The following is an 18,682-nucleotide window of genomic DNA, read 5'->3' as shown; positions in this document are numbered from 1 at the left end:
ACCCAGGGGTCAGATGGCACCATCTGGGGACAGAGGAGCTCACCCTCAAGGCCATGACGGCTCGCCCCAAGCCGAGGGCCGAGGACAGCCCGCCCCAGGTAGAGGGCCGTGATAGCTCCCCCCGAGCCGAGGGCCGAAGACAGCCTGCCACGGGCAGAGGGCCATGACGGCTCCCCCCAAGCCGAGGGCCGAAGACAGCCCATCCCGAGCAGGGCAACACCCCCAATGGACTGGCTGGTACACTCCCCCTCTAACTGCCCCCACCCCAATGTAGTCCCCTCACCTGACTGAGGACTGTGCGGCCAGAGACAGTGTCTACAATTCCAGCACCACCACTTCCCCCCCCATAAGTGCTCATACTATAATTTGAAGTAGGTGTCACTGCCCTTCCCCTTTATAAATGGCAAAGGGAACCTGAGAATTGTGAACAGGCTCCCCCCGGGTCTAAACAGCTTTTGGCAGAGGCATTCAACTGATCAAAATATGTGGTACATTTAGGATGTCGGTCCTCTTGGACATGCTGCCACTGTTAAGTGTCATCAAGTAGACAACTCACAGTGATTTTCAACAATCCATTGTATAGGTGATCATCTCTGGTTTTCCAAGGAAACCCAAAACTGTAGGTGGCGGGGCGCAAGTCCCCCCCATGGGCGGTCGGGCACACGCCTTATCTTCTGCACGGGTGGCCAGCAGGCGCGCACCACCCCCCAGCACAGGCGACTGGTGGGCGCTTGCCATTTCCCGTGCGTCATCTCCTGCATGGGTGGCCGGTAGGCACGTGTCATCTCGTGTGGGGGCAGCTGGCGGGCACGTGTCATCTCATACATGGGCAGCCGGTGGGGTGGGTGTACGCCATCCCCCAGCGTGGGCGGCTGGTATGCGCCCATCATCTCGCGTGTGGGTGTCCAGCTGGTGCATGTCATCTCTCGATGGTTGCGTACCATCCCCCAGCGGGGGCAGCAAGCAGGCGCATGCCATCTCCCTGCACGGGCGGCTACCAGGCGCGTGCCGTTTTCTGCACTGGTGGCTGGTGGGCGCGAGCCATTTCCCGAGTGTCATCTCCCACACAGGCAGCTGACAGGAGCACGTCATCTCATGCGCCGGCAGCAGGCGGTGCCCACCATCTCCCAGTGTGGGCGGCCAGCGGGCATGCGCCTTCTCGCGCATGGGTGGCCAGCGGGTGCGCACCATCCCCCCCGCCTGGGCGGCTGCCGGGTGAGTGTCATCTTCCACGTGGGTGGCTGGTGGGTGCAAGCCATCTCCCATGCGTCATCTCCCAAATGGGTGGCTGGCAGTTGCGCTTTATCTCGCATGCGGGAGGCCAGGGGCCACCTGCTTCCCCTGCCGGCGCCATCTTGGCTCCAAGAATTCTCCCCAGAACCAGTCCACTTTGCTGCAGTGTGGTGGCTTTGCTGCACCATTCCGGGGGAAACTCGGTGCCCACTCTGCATCCTGGGTGAAGGATTCCATAGGTTCTGGCTGTGGGAGTGTCATGGAGCTGCGGCTGTGGCGCGGCACAGTGCAGGCTCTGTGGGAGGGGGTTGGGAGCTGCGGCACTCACCTATTCTTCCTTGGGAATCCTTGAATTCCTGTTGTTGAGCCTCAATCCTCACTGAAGACCAGTCATCAACTGTTTAACTGTCCAGTTATCAATAAACAGAAGTCTGTAGAAGGGCATAGTGGCCCTGTTCCAAGTGGTCTGCTGCTCCCGCAGCTCACCACGTTGTCTCTGCCTCTGCCGCCATCTTGGATCTCTTGGGTCTTCCTCTCTTTTGCTGACTCTTTGCCTTCCCAAGCATGAGGTCCCTTCCAAGTGAAAGGACCAGTTATCAGAAACTCAGTTTCTGGTAAAGTACAGTTAACCCCACCCCACCCGTTTGAGTGGTTTTTTAACAAACAAACACCCCCCCCCCGTGGTAAATCCCACCCTGATTGATCAACTGCTATAAAGTGGAATTCTTCTTTGTAAGAGCACAAGGAGTTTTCTGCATTCCTGTATCTGAAGTAACCTATAAGATTCAAATAGGTTTCCAAACTGTTACCCTAAGCTATGGCTAGCCAATTGAAGGTGGGCAAATACCCAAACTACTGCGGATGGCCAATCATGGCATGTATGGTTGGGCAGGGGAGTAGCAGAGGTATAAAAGGAGGGGCAGACATCCATTTGGGGCTCTCTGCTGGATGCTGCTGTGTCAGCACGTGGGAGCCCGGGTTCAAACTTGAAATAAACTTTGTTAATTTGGCTAATTGGCTCGGTGATCTTTTTGGGGACTCGCTCCATTACATTTGGAGGCCCCAGCAAGATCTCCCTAAATTCACCCAAACCCTGATCGCCGGCCAACGGAGTAACTGTGACGTCACTGTAGGATTCTTCCTACTTAGTAAGTCAGGTCTGATAACTGGTTAATCTGTATTATTTTTGGTGCACCCCAGTTTTGAATTGGACAGTTGGAAGGCAGGACGCTGCATAACTTCCAGTCCAAGACCGTGGCGGTGACGACTGCCAAGGTCCAGGTGTCTGAGGAAGTGGGGGCTCACCTGGATTCAGCTTGTGTGGAAATCTGGGTTCTCGGGTGGATGCCACTGGCACACGAGAGCCCAAGTTTGACACACAAGTTCTGAATTAGCTTGTGTGGAAGTCTGGGTTCTCGGGTGGATGCCACTGGCACACGAGAGCCCAGGTTTGTCCTGTGTGTTCAGAATTGGCTTGTGTGGAAGTCTGGGTTCTCGAGTGGATACCACTGGCACGCAAGAGCCCAGGTTTGTCCTGCAAGTTCGGAATTAGCTTGCACTGGTCTGGTGACCCACAAGTTCGGAATCCCAGGGGAGAGAGGCCCATGCCTCAGATGTTCGACGGGTGGGAGGTGAGAGAACCCCACCCCTCGAACCAGGTCTGTCAGTCCAGACTCAGGTTCTGCCATGGTTTTTGTCGATAACAGTGTTCGTTTGTCTACTGGTTGGGAGAAGCCGTTCTTTGGACTCAGTTTTTGTCATGGTCTTTGTTGTAAATAGTGTTCTTTTGTCTGCTGGTTGGGAGAAACCGTTCTTTGGACTCAGGTTTTGTCACGGTCTTTGTTGTCAACAGTGTCTCTGGCTATTTTTGTGAATTTGTGTTTGTCAATGGTCTTTCTGTCGACAGTGTCTTTCTATTTCTGTGCATTTGTGTGCCTCTTTTCTTTCTCTACTCGGTTCTGGAACAAACAGCGCTAGCGAAACAGGCATAAGTGAAAAATGGAAGCGGGACAGTCAAGGGCGGAAAGACCATCCCCTTTGGAGTGTTTGGTAACTAACTTTTCAGACTTCTCTTCCAGGGCGGCCAGACAGGGCATCCAAGTAGATGCTTTCACTCTAAGGAAGTTCTGTGAACTAGAGCGGCCCACTTTTAATGTCGAGTGGCTGGCAGAGGGGACCCTGGAAATGGGCCCCACAATTGGAGGTCGAGCCATAGCATATGGCCTCCTGGGATACCTGGATCAAATTCCTTACATAGATGTGTAGATCTCCTTGTAAATTAGTACAAAAAGGGAATTATATGCTATTTTTTAGGTTTAAAGGGTCTGATAAAAGTATTAATATTATTATTGATATTATACAGTAGTTAAAAATTGCAGTTATTAAACTATGGCATTTTGGGTGGTATATCATTTTGAGGATGGAATTGAAAGTTTTAACATGGTATGGAGTTCAAGGGGAAAAGCAGAATAACTGGTAGTAAGTTTTGTGCATTTTTTGTTTAAGAGTTAAAATGAAAGTAGTTTTGCTTTGAAATAGAATGTGTGGTTGTGCCAGAATATGAAAGATAGTAAAAGCTAAATTAAGGATGCATAGTAAGTTGTAAAAGGTTTAGAGGAAAGTGAATTTTAGTGTATGTATTTGGGAACAAGGATAGAGGAGAACTGTGTTAAACCTCAAAAATGTCAAAGTCAATGCTGTAGCAGGAAATGAGGGAGGCTTAATGCAAGCTGGTTCCCTAGGAGTCAACATTGTTCTTGAATTGTATCAACTGAATCCCTCCCTTCTGAGATTAGCATAAAGAGGAACTTGTCCTTATCTGTGAAAGAGTTCACCATTACCCCCTTTTTTTTTTTACTTCCTTATGATTTTACTTTGTTTACCTCCCTTCTTATTCTCAGTAAATACTCAGAGAAGCATGGCTTGGGACCTTCATCATGGGAGCCGTTGGCCCCGTTTTTCATGCTGTCTGTTCTATATCACAATATTAATTAAATTAAGCTATGTTTAGAACCAACTGAGCTGGACCCCTATATTCCAATTGGAAATAATGGTCCTAATTCTAGGGGAGAATTAACTATTGAGGATCATTGGGCTTTGAAGAAGTTCAGGATTTTATCTCTTCCTGTTCTCTCTTGTATAAATCATAGTAGAAAGTTATTGCTGTGTATTTTAGATACTAGAAGTACTCCTACTGCTGTATTCTGACAGAATGCTCTTTTAAGATAAATTCATTTATCCCGCTCATGTAAAAGGTTTTGCAGACTTGTCCACAGGCAGTATCTTGATTAATAGCACAGTCAGGAAAGACAATATTTTGATATAAGACCTTATGAAATCATTGTCTGTTATAATGCTTTACTAGTTAATTGGCTATATCAATATTGTTCAGAATGGATAATTTCATTAGCCAATTATCCTGGTCAAATTACTCATCGTTATCCAAAAGATAAATTATTTCCTAAAGTTTTGTTAACCAATTTCTGATGTTCTTGTAAAATGTGAATCTTTTCTTCCTTTTCAGTCAGTTCCTCAGTACGGAGTAAATCCTCGTGGTTTACTTCCTAATCATATTTGGCGAGTGGATGTTATTCATCGTAGGTCTGCTTAAATGTACAAAAACTGACAATGCCCCTGGATACACAAGCAATAATGTTTATTTTAAATTCCTTAATTTTAAGCCAAGATGGCTGTTCTGCGGAAGACAGGCAAGGGTCAAATAAAACTGTCAGGTGTGCTGAAATAAAATGGAAGGATGCATTAACAAAGCAATGAAAAGGACCTGACCCTATATTAATACGGGGTCGAAGCTATGTTTGTGTTTTTTTCCACAGAATGAACAAGCTCCTTGTTGGCTGCCTCAGTGTCTTGTGCAGCATTGGTCTGGTGACAATTGAATTATTTGGCTTTTGACCAACAAGCTTCCGGATATGGTACAGGTAGAATTAACGCCATCTTTCCAGCAGACTCCAACTTTCCTTCATGTTTTGAGAAAGGTCGTACTGGCATCTGGCAACCACTTTGGAGAAAATATCATCATAACAGTGCTATGGCCATTCTCTTGTCTAACATTGGTACTGGTAATGTAATTTTTAAAGACCAATGGTTGGAATGCTGCCCCGCTTGGACTACCTTGTGTTATTAGACTGGTGGTCACCTCTTCATACATATAGTTCTGGACTTCCTATGAAAGGATTTGTGGGAGGAATGTGGACTATTGATATGAAGAACTTTCAAACTGAATTGTGGAAATTATTTGCTAGCATGGATTCGATAAATATTTCCTGTATCCCAAAAGATAAATGTAAGGGAGATAATGTCACAAATTCCAAAGTTATGTCTTGTATACCGGAACCATATGTCTTATTAATTGGTAATAATGTGATCACTGGTGATTATCCAAAATATAATGTAAGTTGTTCTCATTGTAAAATCTCTAACTGTATTAGCTCTTATTACCAAGGATGATTCAGTTGTTATTTTGAAAAATCCTCCTTTTGTTATGACACCGGTAAAGTTAGATGATATTTGGTATGATGATAAAAGCTTGCAAATTTTAAAAGAGTTATATAAGTTGTCATCTAGAGCCAAAAGAGGTATAGGTCTTGTTGTTGTAGGAATTGTTTCTCTTATCTCTATGATTGCTGCTGTCTGTACTTCTGCTGTAGCTTTAACTCAAGAAGTTCAAACTGCTAAGTTTGTAAATGGGTTAATGCATAATGTGACAAAAAATTGGGTAGAGCAAGAAAATATGGATGAAGTTGTGGAACAGAAATTAAATGCTTTATATGATAAGGTAAATGTATTAGGAAACATGGTGCAACAAATTAGAATGAAAGAAAAGTTAAGATGCCATGCGGCATATGATTCTATTTGTGTTACTAAATTGAAATATAATAGCTCAGATAATGATTGGACAAAAATAGTATCTCATTTAATAGGAGTTTGGATGTCTAATAATGATTCTCTTTATTTGTATGATTTGCACCAAAGAATTATAGAAATGCAGAATACCCCAGCTATAGATATCTCTCCAGCAGAACAAGCTAGTCTAATTTTAAAAAATCTGAAAAACTGGTTTCCTTCTGTAACTTCATTTAGAAATCTTTTTATGATTGTTGCTCTTCGTATTGTTATAATAGGTATTCTATGGATCCTCCCTTGTGTTGGTCATATACTAGCCAAGCGTTATAAAGAATTGCTGGGTAAAGTACATAAATTGCTGTTACTCAGAATTGACTCATAGCTCCTTTTTTGTACTTTTGCTATTCAATACTGCTATTGTTTTGGCTTTTTTGGTACAGAGGTATCCCATAACTTTGAAAAGACTGGCACTTTAAATTTTTAAGTTTCTTGAGAATTTCTTTTTCTCCTCCTTCTGTCTTTCAGATACTACTAGCACTTAATTAAGCAAGCACGCTATGTACTTGCTGAGTCTGGTGTTGATCACTTAGGCATATAAATATGATCCTGCAAGATAGATCTATCTTGAATTCTGCAAAAAAAATCTGCAAGGAGAAACTTTTGGTTTTAAAGTTATTCCTTCTCTATGTTTACACTTTCAACTTTATACTTTCAATGGGAAGAAGGCCTTAAAAGAAAAGGTAAAACTGAGAAAACTACTTGCATTAAGCAAAATCTTGATTACATTACCCCTCACATCAACAGCAAGTGGGGTCCTGTTTGTAGGATGGTGATACTGTTTCCCTTCAGTGGGACAATACAATTCTTTGGACCTTGTCAGATGGACTCTGCTAGCACTTTTGTTATTGCTAGCATAGAAGGCTAGTGGTTGACCCTGAAGGAGGTCAACAGAATTCCTTCCTTTAAGGTGATCTAGACATTTTGCTTTCTAATGGTCTAGCTTTTCTTGTTATTGATGATCAAGCGTGGTACTTGGGAGCCCCATGGTATTAGTAGTCCACAGTATTAATGTTGAATACTGGAGGTGCTGTGAATAAGGCACATCTTCTCATCATCAAGGAATGTTACAAACAACACACTTCACTTCAGACTTGTTAAAAAAAGGGATATTAACACTTTAGATCCTACAGAATTAAGTAAATTTGTAGCATTAAGGAGTTACTTATATAGGTGGTCACTTGATTTAGCAAGGTTGCATCTAAAATATTAATAATGCCACCCCCACCCCCACCCCACCCTACATAGACAAGATGGTAAGATAGTTTATTTCTAGCAGCAGTAGAAAAAGAAAGTAAAAGAGTATGTCATCACTCAGAGAAACACTAATTGTGGCAGAACATTATGGAAAAAACTAAAAACACTAGGATGGAGTTCTCCAGTTCCAGGCTGACATTCCAGGAGAGGGACAAACATCATTTAGGAGTCAAAGATATGAGGTGGCAGCATGAGGCACCAAGAGAAGTGGCACAATGAGACACAATATGAGACAGCTTTCAGTTCTTGCTAAAAAAATCCCCTTATGAATAAATACTTAGATACAGAGGTGCTCTCTGGCACTACTTCTTAATGAGATGAAGTAGTCTGAACGTTTTCACTTTTTATTCTGCATGGTTCCGATCACTGTTCTTTTCTATCACCTTTAGATCCCCACATGCCATACTTTCTCTAACTACTCAAGACTAAGTCAAAAGGTAAGGGGAGAGGAATTAATGGTTGATTGTCCTCACGACCTCTAGTCTTCATAGTTTTTATTGACAAGATTTTCATTACATTGTTGTTATTGTTATTATGCACCATCGAGTCGCTTGCAACTCATAGCGACCCTATGTACAACAGATCTAAACCCTGCTCTATCCTGTGCCAATCGCACTGCCTCCAACACATCCATCTCGATTACCCCAGTTACTGAATCAATCCACCTCATAGAGGGTCTTCCCCTCCTGTGATGTCCCTCCACCCTCCCAAGAATGATGTCCCTCTCCAAGGACTGGTCCCTCCTTACAACATGTCCCAAGTATGTCAGATGAAGCTTCAGAATTCTTGCCTCCAAGGAGCCGCCCAGTTTAATCCTCAGTAAAATATATTAACTGGACTCCAAGATGGTTTTTACTGTTTATTTTATCATTTGCTTATTACCCTATTTCCATAAATCCATCTTTATCAGAAGGCTGCTTTAGCATGAGACTCAAGGTCTTGAACAGCTTCTGCCTTGGTCAGCTACACCTCTTGTTTAATGTATTTTGCAGATATGTCATTGGTGTCCCAGAAGTTAATGGAATACCAATTGATATACTCAAACCAACAGATGTAGCTCTGGATGAGCTCACCAAGTTGTGCTAAGAAATCTAGAGAACAGCTACTTGGCCAGTTGACTGGAAGAGATTCATTTTTTTTTTTTAAAAAAAGGTGATCCAACTGAATGTGGACATTATTAAAATATCATTAATGGCACAACGCAAACAAAATCCTGTTTATGATTATCCAAAAATGACTGGAATAGTACATGGACAAATACCTACCAGAAATACAAGGTGGGTTTAAAATAGGTTGGGGATACCATAGCCAATGGATTTTGGCTGAAAGTAGAGATTACCAGAAGAATGTCTATCTGTGTTTGGTTGACCATACAGAGGCATTTGACTGTGTGGATCACATCAAATTGTGGCTAATCTTGAGAATAACAAGAATCCTAGAACACTTGATTGTGCTCATTCAAATTATACTCATACAAGGCAGTGGTAGTAAGAACAGAGCTAGTAACACTGCATGGTTCAAATTCAGAAAAGTAGTGGGCCTTTTCAATCTGTATATAGAACACATCATTTAGGAGGCTGCACTTTATGAAGAGGAATGTGGCATCAAGATAAGAGAAAGACTCATCAATAATTTGGATTTTACAAATGACTCAACCTTGTTTGCCAAAACTAAGGAGGATCTGAAATGTCTGCTACAGAAGGTCAAGGACTTCAGTGTTCAATATGGATTAAAGCTTAACACAAAGAAAACAAAGATTCTCACCACTGGGCTAATTGGTAACACGATGGTAAATGGGGAAGAGATTGAGATTGTTGACAATTTCAGCTTTCTCAGTTCCACCATCAACAAAGAATTGCATTAAGAAAATCTTCTGTCAGGGTCCTGTCAGAGTGCTGAAGAGCAAAGACATTAGTCTAGTTAAAGTGTGCCTGATCCAGGACATGGTCTTCACAATTACTTGCTATGTATTAGAAAGCTGGACAATGACTAAGGATGACAAAGGAGAGTCAATGCCTTTGAGTTGCTGTCCTGGAGAAGAGTACTGAACATACCACAGAATGCCAAGAGAACAAAAGATCTGTCTGAGAGAATGTGAAACCAAGTTTCTCCTTGAAAGCAAGAATTTTAAAGCTCAGTCTCACGTACTTTGGGCATGTGACCAGGAGGGACCACTCCTTGAAGAAGAACATCATGCTTGGAAGGATAGAGGAATAACATAGGATAGGAAAACTCCAGATGAGAGGGATTGACACAGTAATTGGAGTAATGGGATTGGGTGTGTTGGAAACAGTGAGACTTGCTTAGGATAGGACAGGATTCAGATCTTGCTATGAATCACAGGAAACTTGATGGCACATAACAACCACAACTATATAACAGGGGTGAGTCTAAAGACCATTATGATGTTGTTGTTGTTGATTGACTTCAAGCTGAGCACGACTCATAGCGACCCACCCTATGAACAAAAGGCCTGAAGCCCCTCTACAACTATCGACATTTTTCAAAGTTCATAGAGTTTCTGGAAGCATATTGTTTAGGAAGTGGATGCCACTCCGGCTTCCAAACTTGTCATAGTATGTTATTGTTGTAATGTGCCATTGAGTCACCTGTGATGTATAGTGACCCTATGTACAGCAGCTCTGAACCTTTCCCTGTCCTGAGCCAGTCTCACTAATTCTGACACACCAATCCCCATTGCACCAGTTACTGTATCAATCCATCTCACCTGGGGTCTTCCTCTCCTGCACTACCTGTCCATCCTTCTGAGCAGGATGCCCTTCTCTAAGGATAAATCTCTCCTGGACATGTGCCCAAACTAAGTGAGTCAAAGCTTCAAAATCCTAGCCTCCAAGAAGAGTCTTGGTTTCACCTTCTCCAAGACAGACTGATTTGTTTTCATGACAGTCCATGGTATGTTCAAGATGCTTCTCCATTTATTGTTCTTAAGTCCTAGACCAAGTTCCATCTACAACTGGGTTGCTGTACAACTCGGAAGTCCGCATGCAAGGCAGAGGTGAAGTAAGGAACTGCTTATGAGGTTTTCCGTCAATTCCAACAACTAAGAAATAGTGAGAAGAGTTGGGACCTCAGAAGGCTTTTAGGACCAAATAGTAGGCTCTTGTGTCCAGGAGAAAATGTTAATGCTCACCACAGCTCTTCCGGGAGGATCTAAATCGTTGAACAATAAATGGCATTGTTGAGCCTCTACATCTTGTGGTTCCTAACCTTTATACTATAATAGACAAAGTGCTAGTCAATAGGCCTTTTATTTTAAGAACTACTTTCCCTCTGTAACTTGATTTGTGCGACTATTAGAACCTCTACTTGGAATATTATTGCTTTTTAATTTTTGACTCATGTACTTTAACTTGTTAGTTAAATTTGTGTCTTCTGGGCTGCAACACTTCTACGATACATCTTCAAGGATATGAACATGTATGGCTAAGCACAACTGATAACAGTGCATCTAAATTCCAAAATCAATCTCCATAATAGTCTATGTGTTTCCTATTGCCAAAGGGGCCCCTTTAGGGTAGTGAGAGAAGATCTTCACCCTGAAACCCACAGCGTCCCTTTTCAGCAGGAAGTAGCTAAGAGAATATGCCATCCCCTTTTCCTTATGAATCAGGGTGAAGTCTCTCTCAGGGAGGAGTGATAGGGAATGGCAAAGACACACTGACAAAGGAGATTAATCAGAACTGGCTTTGACAAGCACTGTGGCAAATGGACAATCAAAACAGACTTTCAAGGGGGGGAAGAAGAGCAAACTGGGGAGGAGGGTAGAGAAAATAGTGCAACAATGAATGAATGAAAACCCAAAATCTCTGTAAATATTCATTAAAATTAATAAAATTTGATAATTAAAAAAAATGCTTCTCCCACACCACAGCTCAAATCATCTATTTTTCTTCTGTCATCCTAAGTCATTGTCCAACTCTCTGAAGCATAACAAGTATTTGAGAAGACCATGGCCTGGATTAGGCACACCTTTATCTCTAGACTGACATTGTTGCTCTTCAGCACTGTGTAGAGGTCCATGACAGCTGATTTCCCCAATGCAATTCAACTTTTGATTTCCTGATTGCTGATGTTAAGAGTGTTGATTATGGATCTGAGCAATCTGTAATTGCTAATAACCTCAATCTCTTCTCCATCTATTATGGTGTTGCCAATTGGCTCAGTGAGTGAAAAACTCAGTCTCATAAAGACAAATATTATAATAAGATCATTATTTTTGAAACTGAAACGTAACTGAATAAGACGTGTATAAATGTTTCAAAAGTGAAAGGGGAGGGAAAGAAAAAACAAAAAAAAGAGGAAGGATAGAGAAAGAGGGATGGAGTAAAAAGGGAAAGGAGGGAAATCACTTGGATAGCAGAGGTTAGTGGGTACATGAAGGTTTGAAAGAATACAGAAGTTTTAATTGGGATTGTAAAAGATGGAGTAATAACAGGCATCAATAAATAGTAATTTATTATATAAAATTCAATGCATATGAATGGTTGTATAAAACACAATGTACATGAATGGAACACAATGTATGTAAATGATTGTATGCAAATAAATTAGAATATTAGAAGGAAAATTTAAAAGCCTGTGTCTGTTGGACAGCCACCTTGGCCTCCTGAAATGCTAAGTCAGCTTCATTAGTTCACTCCCAAACCACTCCTTTATACACTCATCAGGGTAAACGATGAAGTATCTGAACCAAGGGTGGAATAATAGGCCTCCAATAACCTAACAGTCTTAGAAAGCCTTGTAGTTTGTTAGTATTAGGAAGAAAGAAGGGATAAACGTGAACTTTATCTTTTACCACTTCAGGTACAATTTTTGTCTTATCCAATTAGACAATACCCAAAAGTCTGACACATGATCCAGAGCCTTGCAATTTGCATTTTGGATAGCCTACCCTGAGTCTGTAGATGGTAGGTGAGACACTGCCTGTGTTGAAAAAGGGGAGAGAGTCACAGGTTAACATTACAACATCAATACAATGAAACGATGAGATCTTTACCTCATATTCCATGCTCTTGAAAAGGACTCACATGGCTATGTCAGTCTGTTCTTTGGAGATCAAAGTATAATGAATTTAAACTTCCCAGTTTCTTTACCAGAGTGCTGCAGCTACAGGAACTTTGGCCTCCTCCCAAGAACTCCTTTAGAACTGGGAGTTCCAAGGTGAGGGTGAGGAAGTGTTTGCACTGTGGGAGGGACAGCCTGGCCTTTCCAACATCAGTGCACCCCCTCAAGTGTGAGCGCTGAGAGAGACAAAAGTATGGCCCTGGCCACTTTTCCCTTGACTCCAGGATTTGGCTTATACCACTGCCAGGGACAGTAACACTCGGGGGACAAAGATCTTCCTCTCACATGATTGGATGGAGTTCTACGAAGCCACTTTTCCTACCCTGGAGTTAATCTCTGAGGAAAGTGCATCCTGCAGAGTGTCCAGCCATGCCAGTGGTTCCAGAAAAAAAAAAAGAAAATTCTCCTTCCTACTTCCTCTTCCCCTGCTGGAAGTTCTGGCAAGTGTTGGGGGGACCACAAGTGGAACCTAGAGTTGGACTGGAGAATGATCATCCACCTGTGGCTGGCAGCAATCTGCTGAGTTGCATCTTCCTCTGAGGTCTGCAACCATTTGAACTCTCTGGTGAAGATGGTGGCACCTTCTTTTCACTGTAGCCAGGCAGCATGCTATAGATGCTACCATTTGGAAGTTGGTAAGCAGGAGATAAGCTTTCTGGTGCTGGCAAGTTGTACTAATTTCTTCCACATCTTGCAGGACATACCTTGTGTAATTATATCTGGTTGAGTCTCAGTTTTAACCACACAGAGCATTGGACATGGTACCACAAAGACTAGTATTTGTGTATTTTTCTTGACTTTCCTGTTCCTATTCTAATTTCTGGAATCTCTACTTCTGCAGTTGTCTGTAGAGTGTATAGCATTGGCCAGTGCCCTCTTCTTCTTCTTGGCCTTCCTGACTTCTATTCCTGGCAAGAACACTAATGAGCCTTGGAATGTTTTCAGGACATATTCATACTGATGCACCATTCCCCACACTTCTATCAGCTGAGCTGCCTGGATGCCAAAGATCATCCTGGGATTACTCTCAAGCCCTCCCCTTCCAGTCTACATCTCTCCCATTTTCTACTGTAGGTCCTTCTGGAAGTCTTTGAATCTCCTAGCTGTCTCATCATTTGTTGGGTTTCCAATCTAGGAGGGAAATTCCCTAAGGATAAACGTTTGAGAAACACTGAAGACTAACCAAGAGTCAAGTCAATATTGTTTTGGGGGAATTCATGTACATGAAAGGGAGCTCTGGTGGTCTGGTGGTAAGAAATTGCACTGCAATCCTGAAAGCAGACAGTTCAAGGCCATCAGCTATTCAATGGAAGAAGGACAGGCAATTTCCTCCCATGCGATTAACTGCCTCTAAAAACCCATTGGAGAGTCACCCATGGGTCGGTTCTGACTCTACTGTACACAACACAACACACAGCTGCACATGAAAAATGAATGGAACTGTATCCTGTGGGAGCCATCTGGCTTTGCTCTTCAATAAACAGTGGCATCCAATAAGGATGGTGGTCATATAGGGCTAAAGGACATCCTCTGGAACTCACAGTAGCTAGGTAATAATCGAGCCAGCAATGATGTCAGTCTAGAGACTAAGATGCTCCTTATCCAGGGCATAGCCTTTGCATTTACTTTCTATGCATGAGAGAGCGGGACAACAGAAGATAAGGATAACAGAATAAGAATGTATGCCTTTGAGTGGTGCTGGAGAAGAGTATTGAACATACCATGGACCACTAGGAGAACAAATAGGTTTGTCTTAAAGAGGGTAAAACCAAGTTTCTCCATGGAGGCAAGGATTTTGAAATCTCACGTACTTTGGGCAAATGGCCAGGAGGGACCAGTTTTGGGTATGTGTCCCAGAAGACATCATACTTGGAAGGATACAGGTACAGCGTAGTGGAGGAAGATCCTGGAAGAGATGGATTGACAACTGGGGTAATGGAATTAGGTTTGTCAGAGTCAGTGAGACTGGCCTAGGGTTCAGAGATATTGTATTGTCACTATGAGTCGAGGGTGACTCAATGGCACATAACAACAAAAACAACGTCAAGCCAATGGGAAAGAAGTGAAGCTGCCATAAGGTATTATCCCATATGGTTCTTCCATAAGACAAAGACCGTAAGTCTCCCTTACCCCAAGTTGCTGATATTAGAGTCAAAAGGAAGAATACACTTTAAGGTAGTTAAGGAAAACAGGATAATAATGTCAGTCCAACTCTGCTCTAAGTTAATTTGGTTCACAATTAACCATTTTGAGGGCACTTGCAACATATGACACAGTTATATTTTTACTCCCACAGTCAAAGGTCTTGCATACCCAGTAAAACACAAGCAAACATCTTTCTGATATTTTGGTTGCTTTTTAGTTAAATTATTTGCTTTTAGTTAAGATCCATCTCATTGCAGCAATAATATTTCTCATTCTAAAACCTCTTCTAAATCTCACATAAATTTTGGCAGTTCCTTGCTTATGTACTGCCCCAGATGTTTTTACAAAATTTTCAGCAAGATTTTACTTGCTTGCAGTATTAACGGTATTATTGTTGATCGAAAGCCTTATTCCATCTGATAATAATGACATTCTACACTATATTCATACAGAGATGTAGCCAATTTTATTATCTTTTAAAACTTTAAAAAATATTTTATTTCATTCCTTTTAAATTGGGTGTTAGCTGATTTGATATGGCATTTGGTCACCAGTTTGGTGCTGAAATCCAGTTTGGGAAGATAAGTGGAGCAGCCAGATTCTACAAAGGTGTGTTTTCTGGTTTTGGTTTAGGCTTGAATGTGAAATGTTTGCTTGCAATTTGGTGTGAGCTAATTGGATTTGGCCTCATATTTAAAAAGGCATTTGGGCCCTTGGGCCTACAGTCATCAGGCCTGGTTTTAATTGTTTTTAGTCAATCATTCTTTTAAGTGGTATAGCACTGGTCTGTCAATTTGCTATACAGAGATAACTTTTGGTTGCTGTGGTGCTAAACACTGTGACACTAACAATGATGTGTCAGATGTGATAATGATCACCCATGGACAGAATTTGGGGAAGCTCCCAGTTTAAAACAGACTTGGAAGCAGGAGTAGTATCCACTTCTGAAATAGCTTGCTTCCGGAAACTCTATGAACCTAGAGAAACGATCAAAGTTATACAAGTGTTCATTCAAGTCATTTGTTCATAGGGTTACTACGAGTCATCTATGACTTGACAACACTTAACAACAACATCATTTTTTTTTATGCTGGTTTGCACACAAAGTTTGTATACCTTGTGTTTCACACTATCTATAATTTCCATTTTGTTTCATACAATCATTCCGATTCTTTATGTGTTTTTTTAAAAAAAATTATTTTAATGAAAGTTTATAGAGACTTTGGATTTCCATTCATTCATTGTTGCATTTTTTCCCTGCCCATCCCTCCTCCCCAATTTGCTTTTCTTTTGAAAAGTAAAAAAAAAAAGACAATTTCATTGTTATTCAATCCCTTCCCCCAAGTTCACTCCACCATGCTACACTCATTCTGAACTCCTGTCACAACCATATCCAATCATATATCCCTTTTAAACAGTTCTCTCCCTCCTCTGTTTCAATGCAGTATACATTATTTATGCCATCTTTCTCAGTCTCCCCACAACACCTATGTCAGTCCTCTTTTATAAAAGTGGCATTATGCTGTATTTGTATTTTTGTGACTGAGCTATTTCACTCAGTATAATGTCCTCCATGGTCACCCATTTTGTGTAATATTTCATGAGCTCCTCATTTTTCAATGTCACATAACATTCCACTGTGTGAATATACCAGATCTTCTCTATCCATTAGTTTGTTGATGGGCACTTGGTTGTTTCCAACTCTTTGCTATTGTGAACAAACCCGAAATAAACACAGGTGTGCACATATCTGTTTGGGTGGCAATTATGGTTTCTTTAGGCTATATTCCCAGTAGTGGAATTGCTGGGTCAAATGGTATTTCTATTTGCAACTTTTTGAGAAAGTTCCATACAGCCTTCCAGAGTGGTTGCACCATTTTACACTCCCACCAATGGTGAATAAGGGTTCCAGTTTCTCCACAATTTCGCCAGCATTTGTTGTTTGCTGTTCTGTTAAATTTTGCTATTCTTACTGGGATAAGATGATATCTCATAGTTGTTTTGATTTTCATCTCTCTTAGAGCTAAGGATTTTGAACATTTCTTCATGTGTTTGTTTGCCATCTGAATGTCTCCTTTGTTTAAGTGTCTGTTCATATCCTGTGCCCATTTTTCAATTGGGTTGTTTACCTTTATCTTGTTGTGGTGTACCACACCATTCTTTAAGTTTTATAAAATCAATCACTATTGAACTATGCCCACCATTATGCTTTCTTTCCAGGTCCCTGACAGATTTTCCCATATCCTTTACCCCCTCTCCCTCCACCCACTAACTTTTAGACTCTATGATTTTCCTGCTGGCCGTTCTCCCTTCTGCTCACATCACTACCCTCCTTTGATCCTTCTATTTTTACAATAATGGTATTGTTAATGATTGCTGTCAAGTTGAGCATGACTCATAGCGATCCTATGAACAAAAGACTTGAAGCCTTTCTATAACTATTGTCATTTATCAAAGATCATAGAGTTTCCAGAGGCATGTTATTTAAGAAGTGGATATCACTTCTGCTTCCAAATAATGGTCTTATGCAGTATTTATCTTTATAAGACTGAGTTAGTTTGCTTAGAAAAATATTCTCCAGTCTCTCCCAAAGTTTCTAAATCATTGCTCCTGAATGTTGCATAGTATTTCAGTGTGTGGTAGTACCACAATTTCTCAATCCATTTGATTGTGGTTGTATATTTGGGCTGTTTCCAAGTTCTTGTGATAGTAAATAGCACTGCTATGAACATTGGTGTGCAAACTGCCATTTATGTCTCAGCTCTAATTTCCTTGAGGTATATTCCTAGCAGTGGAATGGCCTTTCAGACTGGGTGGACCTCCAACAGTGTATGACAGTTTCCACCTCTCCACATCCTCTCCAATACTTAGTGCCAGCTGTCCAGCTTTCTGATGAATAGCAAGCAATTGCAAAGACCATGGCATGGATACGGTGCACCTTAGTCTACAGGCTGATATCATTGCTCTTCAGCACTTTGGAGAGGTCTCTCATTTCATGCATTATGTTTTATAAGATTAATCACCATTGGACCTGTCCTTTCACCCAGATCCTTCTCATTTCCTTCTCTATCCCTTGTTACACCCACCAAGCAATGCAACCCTGAGGTTTCAACCCTACCCATGTTTTTTGCCCATATATAATTGAGTTATTAGTCTTTTTCCTGTGGAGACCCTGTAGTATTCTGTAAACTCTTGTTATGAGATCCTTGTCTGAGATGGTATTACCAAATGTTTTTTTTCCCAATCAGTAGGTTTTCTTTTCACCCTATTGGAAAGACTTTTTGATGAGCACAGGGATTTTATCTTTACAAAGTTTTGTTCATCAACTGTAGCCTTTCCTACTTAAGTATTTCTGGCTGTATTTCTTGGCCTCTTTATAACATAGACAAAGCCTTCTAAGCTTGGTCCCACTTAGTCTCTTATGGTCTTTATGATTTTAAGTTTTACCCCTAGGTCTCTGATCCACCTTAAGTTGATTTTTATATATTGTAAAAGATATGTATCCTGTTTCAGCTTTCTGCAGGCTGTAATCCCGTTTTTCCAGAACCATTTGTTGAAGAGGTTTTTGTTTCCTGATTTGATCAGCTTTGTTTCTTTGTCGAATATAAGTTGAGCATAGATATATGGTTTAATTTTTGGGTTCTTAATTCTGTCCCATTGGTCTATGTTGACTGTCAATTGTACTAGTTCCAAGCTGTTTTGGTTTCTGCAGCTGTACAGATTTTAAGATCAGGGAGTGCTATGCTTCTACTTCATTCTTGTTTTGCTGAAGTGCTTTCCTTATTTGAGGTCTCTTTCTTCTCTAAATAAACTTGCCAGTTGTCTTTTTGATCTCTTTGAAAAATAAATTTGGTATATATGTATTGAATTCTTCCTTGTGCTTTGGCTTCTCTGCACTCCAGTGCAATTTTCAGAGTCTCTTCTGACATCCATTTTGGTCTTCTCTTCCTCTTCTGTCTTTGCAATGACCGTTTGCACTCTTCCTGGATGATACCCTTGATAGCCTCCCACAACTCATCTGGCCTTCGCTAATTAGTGTTCA

General features: G+C 41.5%; 1 pseudogene; it reads left to right on the top strand.

Moving 5' to 3' along the window:
- The first annotated feature begins 1,165 nt into the window (after positions 1-1,165).
- Positions 1,166-18,682, top strand: part of LOC102872751 — a 28,889-nt pseudogene continuing 11,372 nt past the window's right edge.

The sequence above is a fragment of the Elephantulus edwardii genome, unplaced genomic scaffold, assembly GCF_000299155.1.
Source record: "Elephantulus edwardii isolate Elephantulus edwardi_28Jun2011 unplaced genomic scaffold, EleEdw1.0 scaffold00172, whole genome shotgun sequence".
Taxonomy (NCBI): Eukaryota; Metazoa; Chordata; class Mammalia; order Macroscelidea; family Macroscelididae; genus Elephantulus; species Elephantulus edwardii.
Note: the sequence above shows the minus strand (reverse complement) of the source record. Positions and strands in the feature narration are given on the sequence as shown.